The sequence below is a fragment of the Myotis brandtii genome, unplaced genomic scaffold (genome assembly GCF_000412655.1).
Source record: "Myotis brandtii unplaced genomic scaffold, ASM41265v1 scaffold59, whole genome shotgun sequence".
Classification (NCBI taxonomy): domain Eukaryota; kingdom Metazoa; phylum Chordata; class Mammalia; order Chiroptera; family Vespertilionidae; genus Myotis; species Myotis brandtii.
The window spans coordinates 5,206,018-5,212,598 of record NW_005370223.1 but is presented as its reverse complement, the minus strand read 5'-3'; positions in this window follow the sequence as shown (position 1 = coordinate 5,212,598).

Genomic DNA, 6,581 nt, shown 5'->3' with positions numbered 1-6,581 from the left:
TGAGAGAGAATTATTGACTGGCTGCCTCCTGCACAATCAGGGATCAAGTCCACAATCAGGGCATATATCCTGACTGGGAATCGAACTTGACGCTCAACCACCGAGCCACACTGGCCAGGCAATGCCCTCATTTCTTAACAAATGCCTGTGTAAATCCAGCAATCCTGAATTCCAGGTTGTGCTGCTTTCCCCATGGGGCAAGATTTCACCCATTACCACCGATCAAACGTGACCCAAGTTGGACTTTCAATGAGTGTTCACAAAGAGACTTCAGTGGCAGGTCTTTATTCCCCATTTCTTTCTGCAGCTGTTTTTCCAAGTCATCAGTCCCCAAAATAAACTTGCTCTTTTGCTGTGAACCAAAGTTTCTCTTGACAGACAGAATATGCACAAACAGTGACCTTTCTGGATTTGAAGAATTCTTTGGATACATTATTTATTAGCTCACAGGAGCTGACAGAATTATTAGATGTCAAAAGGCCAAAGAAGACAATGCTAAAGGGAACTTATTCTGTTCATGAGTCTGGTGTCTCTGAAACCATTCTTTCCGTTAACTACACATCACATTGTGTGTGTGTGTGTGTGTGTGTGTGTGTGAGAGAGAGAGAGAGAGAGAGAGAGAGAGAAAGGGAGAGAGAGAGAGAGAGAGAGAGAGACCTTCAGGAGCTTTGGATCCTATATTTCAGTCTGAGACTTTGCAACGGCCTCATTGGGTAACAAGTAAACAACTTGGCCTCGCTTTTACTGTTTCTACAAAGTCTAGTTTAGTCAAGAAGGCAAAGGGCAAACCATAAAACTTACTGTTGCAACGATGCCTTTTCCAAAATGGTTTTCATCTGCTCACTCGTGAGATAATTGTGCCCACCTGGTGAGGTAGCAGGATTAGGAGTGGTGGCAACATTGATGCTAGGGCCCTGGCAGCCACCACAGCTAACGGTGACAGGGGAGGGTTGGCACCCAGGTCTTCTGCTTTCCTATCTCCTACTAATCAAAGTTTTAAAAGTAGTTATTTTTCACTTTTATGGGGAGAAAACGAGAGAACAAAATCACCCTTGGTGCTACCACTCCAACACAATTATGTCTTAACATCATTTTATTGTTTTCCAGGTCAAAAGGGAAATTTTTGGACCCAGAAAGTAAATGAATTCTCTAAGCTCATGGTGTAGTGGATACCTGCACTTAGCCATCTGCTATTAACTGAACTGTCACACAGAACCCCGTGTGCATTTGGGGAGACAGGTGGCTGCCCACACTGTGAACTGAGCGGCACCAAATCACAGCCATTTGTGCCCACTTTCTCCTTCGGGGGCCATTATTAAGTCACTTCTTAGGATAAGTAACTATGTCTCCAGCAGGCAGATTCCTATTAAATGCAATTAGGCCTCGTGGAACGAGTAACTCATTAGCACCCATTAACAGACTAACTGGCACAGAACAAGGCTCTGATGGACAGGGCTATGGGATGGGTGACTATTAAAAGTAGCGTTGGGAGTCTTTTCAAAACTGTAACAGGGCTGGGAGGTCTCTCTGGTAGATGTGGGAAGGATGGTCAAAGCTCATTCTGCTGCTGCTGCTATTACTGCCACAGCTGCCACCATCGTAAGATGGGGCCGACCATATTTTCCAAAGACGGAGCTATCCATCCACCCCACAAGCTCTTCTCCCAATGGGACCTGCCCACTGAGAGGTGGGGTCTGTTTTCCCTCCCTTTGAATGGAGGCACATGCCCATGTCTGGAGAACGGAGTGAGCAATGCTGTGCCACTTCCAAGGCTGGGTCATGAGAAGGTTACAGCTTCCCCCTGGTGCTCACATTGTTCCCTTCCTCCCTACCCAACTGCTCAGTGCTCACTTTGGGAACCCAACCACCACGCAGTGAGGAACCCTGAACTAGTTCAAGTGAAGAGACCACATGAGAAACTGTGCCTCAGTCAACAGCCAGCATCCACCACCAGACGGGTGAGTGAATGCACCTTTGTCGGCGACCAATTCCAGCATGTCATAATTTCAAGAGTTTCATCAAAAGGTTGATGAGACTTGGGGACTCAACAGGGTTGAGTCACACATGTAGTCACCTGTTGGGAATGGCTAAAGGCATTTCCCCAAACCTGAAAAGGGATTATTGCTTGCTGCCAGACAGCTAAAAGGCATCTTAATCTACATGTTATTGCCTCCTACTGGCCAAACACCTGAACAGCCGTAGGCTATTCCCCAAACTGACAATGCTCCTTCCTCCCTCCCCAACCTGCTCAGTGCTCACTTTGGGAATCCAGCCACCACGCAGTGAGGAACCCCGAACTAGTTCAAGTGAAGAGACCACATGAGAAACTGTGCCTCAGTCAACAGCCAGCATCCACCACCAGACGAGTGAGTGGATGCACCTTTAGAAGGTCCCAGCCCCCAGCCTTCAGGGCTTCCAGCTGAGACCCAGACATTGCGGAGCAGACACAACAAGCCATCCTCACTCTGCCCTGACCGAATTCCTGACCCACAGATTCCACGAGCATGATACGTGGCTGTTTTCTGCCATTACGTTGAGGGGGTAATTGTTATGCAGCCATAGTACTGGAACATAGGCACCCAATGACATCTAAATGAAGAAGGACATCTACCCAAGAAAATCACATGTTCACTTTGTGAAAACAAATCAGTCACCCTTGACTCTCATGCTATAAACCCTGCGATCTAAGAGCCAAGGTGAACACCCTGCCTGAGCTCACCTCCCTGTGTCTTTGGGTTTCCTCTCTCCATACCCTGGAAGCCAGAGGTGTTCTAGCTGAGGTTATCCAAGGTTCACATGGGAGGACCAAATTCTTACTAGAGACTCTACACTTTCTCTCTCCTCTCCCAGGTCTCATCTGTGGAAAGAATGGTGGAGGTTTGTAGGAATAAGGCACCTAGGTGTTTGTGAAGGTTAACATATCAGAGGCTAAGGTATACCGTCTTTAGACATCTGTTCCCAAGACTGTGTGCTGGCTGTCAGGTCTAATATTTTTAATGCAACAAAGATAGTGCATGCTCAAAAAATTTTTAATCCAAATATGCAACGAGTGGGAAGTAAACATTCTCCTATCCCTTCTTCCCATGCCTGGTACTAATCACTATTAACACCCTAGAGCAGTGGTCGGCAAACTCATTAGTTAACAGAGCCAAATATCAACAGTACAACGATTGAAATTTCTTTGGAGAGCCAAAATTCTTAAACTTAAACTATATAGGTAGGTACATTGTTATTAACTTAATTAGGGTACTCCTAAGGCTTAGGAAGAGCCACACTCAAGGGGCCAAAGAGCCGCATGTGGCTCGAGAGCTGCAGTTTGCCGACCATGGCCCTAGAGTTAGACTGCCTGATGTGGAATCACAGCTCTGCAGGGGGCATAGCTATGGGACTCTGGCCCCAGTTCCCCTAACTGCAAAATGGGGATAACTTACCTCATAGATTTGCTGTAATAGTTACATGAGTTAATATACATACAGCACATAGAATAGTGTCTGACACATATAAAGCCTCAATATGGAGTAGTCATTACTATTACTACTAATCATCATCATCATTATTTACAGTATTTTCACAGCCTTAACGGGCTCAGGAAATGGAAAGTGTTGAAAGGAACCTAAAATCAGGGAGGAGGCTCCCAGACTGGAGGGTGGTACATCTGGGCACAGTGGCCACTTGGAAGGTAATGAACACCCTCAACTCCATCCTCACAGCAGAACCTTTAAGGCAGCGGTTCTCAACCTGTGGGTCGCGACCCCTTTGGCGGTCGAACGACCCTTTCACAGGGGTCGCCTAAACCATCCTGCATATCAGATATTTACATTATGATTCATAACAGTAGCAATATTACAGTTATGAAGTAGCAACTAAAATAATTTTATGGTTGGGTCACAACATGAGGAACTGTATTTAAAGGGCCAGAAGGTTGAGAACCACTGATTTAAGGGGTCTGTACCTCTGTGGGTGTCACCAATCATATTTCTGAGCATATTGTAGAGAAGGAGGGTCAAATATGGTTAAAATGTTGATATAAGAAAGAAAGAAAGCAAAAACGGACCCAATTCTGACCCAAATAAAAGACTATAGAAATCAGAAAAACATGATTAAAATAAGTTTGAATAAGAAGGAAAATTGAACATATTAGGACACAGGCAAAGTCTCTTCGAATTCAAGAAGATAGAAATCATATCAAGCATCTTCTCAGATCACAATGGCATAAAATTAGAAATCACATCGCTAGGCCCCCTGCAAGCCTGGTACAATATCCACAAATCAATAAACATTATACATCACATAAACAAATTGAGAGACAAAAATCACATAATGATATCAATTGATGCAGAAAAAGCATTTGACAAAATCCAGCACCCTTTCCTGATAAAAACTCTCAGCAAAATGGGAATAGAGGAATCATACCTCAACATAATAAAAGCCTTATATGAAAAACCTATAAGCAAACATCATACTCAATGGGCAAAAACTAAAACCATTTCCCCTAAGAACAGGAACAAGACATGGATGCCCACTTTCACCACTCCTGTTTGACATAGTATTAGAAGTGCTAGCCATAGCGATCAGACAAGAAGAAGAAATAAAAGGCATCCAAATTGGAAAAGAAGTAAAACTGTCCTTATTCGCAGATGACATGATATTGTACATAGAAAACCCTAAAGACTCTATCAAAAAACTACTAGACTTAATACATGAATTTGGCAATGTAGCAGGATACAAAATTAACACCTAGAAATCTATGGCTTTTTTATACACCAATAATGAACTCACAGAAAAAGAAACTATAAAAACAATCCAATTTATCATTGCAACAAACAAAATTAAGATACCTAGGAATAAACTTAACTAAGGAGGTAAAAGACCTCTACTCAGAAAACTACAGGATGTTGAAAAAAGAGATAGAGGAAGACATAAACAGATGGAAGAACATACCGTGTTCATGGATTGGTAGAATCAACATCATTAAAATGTCCATACTACCCAAAGCAATCTATAAATTCAACGCACTTCCCATTAAAATACCAACGGCATACTTCACAGATCTAGAACGAACTCTCCAAAAATTCATCTGGAATAAAAAAAGACCCCGAATAGCTGCAGCAATCCTGAGAAAGAACAAAGTAGGTGGGATCTCAATACCAGATATCAAGCTGTATTACAAAGCCACTGTTCTCAAAACTGCCTGGTACTGGCACAAGAACAGACATATAGATCAATGGAATAGAATAGAAAGCCCAGAAATCAGCCCCAACCAATACGCTCAATTAATATTTGACAAAGGAGGCAAGAACATACAATGGAGTCAAGACAGTCTCTTCAATAAATGGTGCTGGGAAAATTGGACAGATACATGCAAGAAAATGAAACTAGACCACCAACTTACACCATACACAAAAATAAACTCAAAATGGATAAAGGACTTAAATATACGACAGGAAACCATAAAAATACTAGAAGAATCCAAAGGCAACAAAATCTCAGACATATGCCGAAGCAATTTCTTCACCGATACAGATCCTAGGGCATTGGAAACTAAAGAGAAAATAAACAAATGGGACTACATCAAAATAAAAAGTTTCTGCACAGCAAAAGAAACCATCAACAAAACAACAAGAAAGCCCACTACATGGGAGAACATATTTGCCAACATTATATCTGATAAGGGCCTAATCTCCAAAATTTATAGGGAACTCATACAACTTAACAAAAGGAAGATAAACAATCCAATCAAAAAATGGGCAAAGGACCTAAATAGACACCTTTCAAAAGAGGACATTCAGAAAGCCAAGAGACATATGAAAACATGCTCAAAGTCACTAATCATCCGAGAGATGCAAATCAAAACAACAATGAGGTACCATCTCACACCTGTCAGAATGGCTATCATCAACAAATCAACAAACGACAAGTGCTGGAGAGGATGTGGAGAAAAAGGAACACTTGTGCACTGCTGGTGGGAATGCAGACTGGTGCAGCCACTATGGAAGACAGTATGGAGTTTCCTCAAAAAACTGGAAATGGAACTCCCATTTGACCCTGTGATCCCACTTCTAGGAATATATCCCAAGAAACCAAAAACACCAATCAGAAAGGATATATGCACCCCTATGTTCATAGCAGCACAATTCACCATAGCTAAGATTTGGAAACAGCCTAAGTGCCCATCAGTAGATGAATGGATTAGAAAACTGTGGTACATCTACACGATGGAATACTATGCTGCTGTAAAAAAGAAGGAACTCTTACCATTTGCAACAGCATGGATGGAACTGGAGAGCATTATGCTAAGTGAAATAAGCCAGTCAATGAAGGAAAAATACCACATGATCTCACTCATTCATGGATAATAAAGACCATTACAAACTTTTGAACAATAATAGATACAGAGGCAGAGCTGCCTCAAACTGATTGTCAAACTGCAGTGGGAAGGCCAGAGAGGGTTGGGGGGCAGAAGGGAGGGGAGTAAGAGATCAACCGAAGGACTTGTATGCATGCATATAAGCAAAACCAATGGACATAAGACACTGGGGGGTAAGGGAGGGCAGGGGATTGTCAAGGGCGGGGGGAAAAAA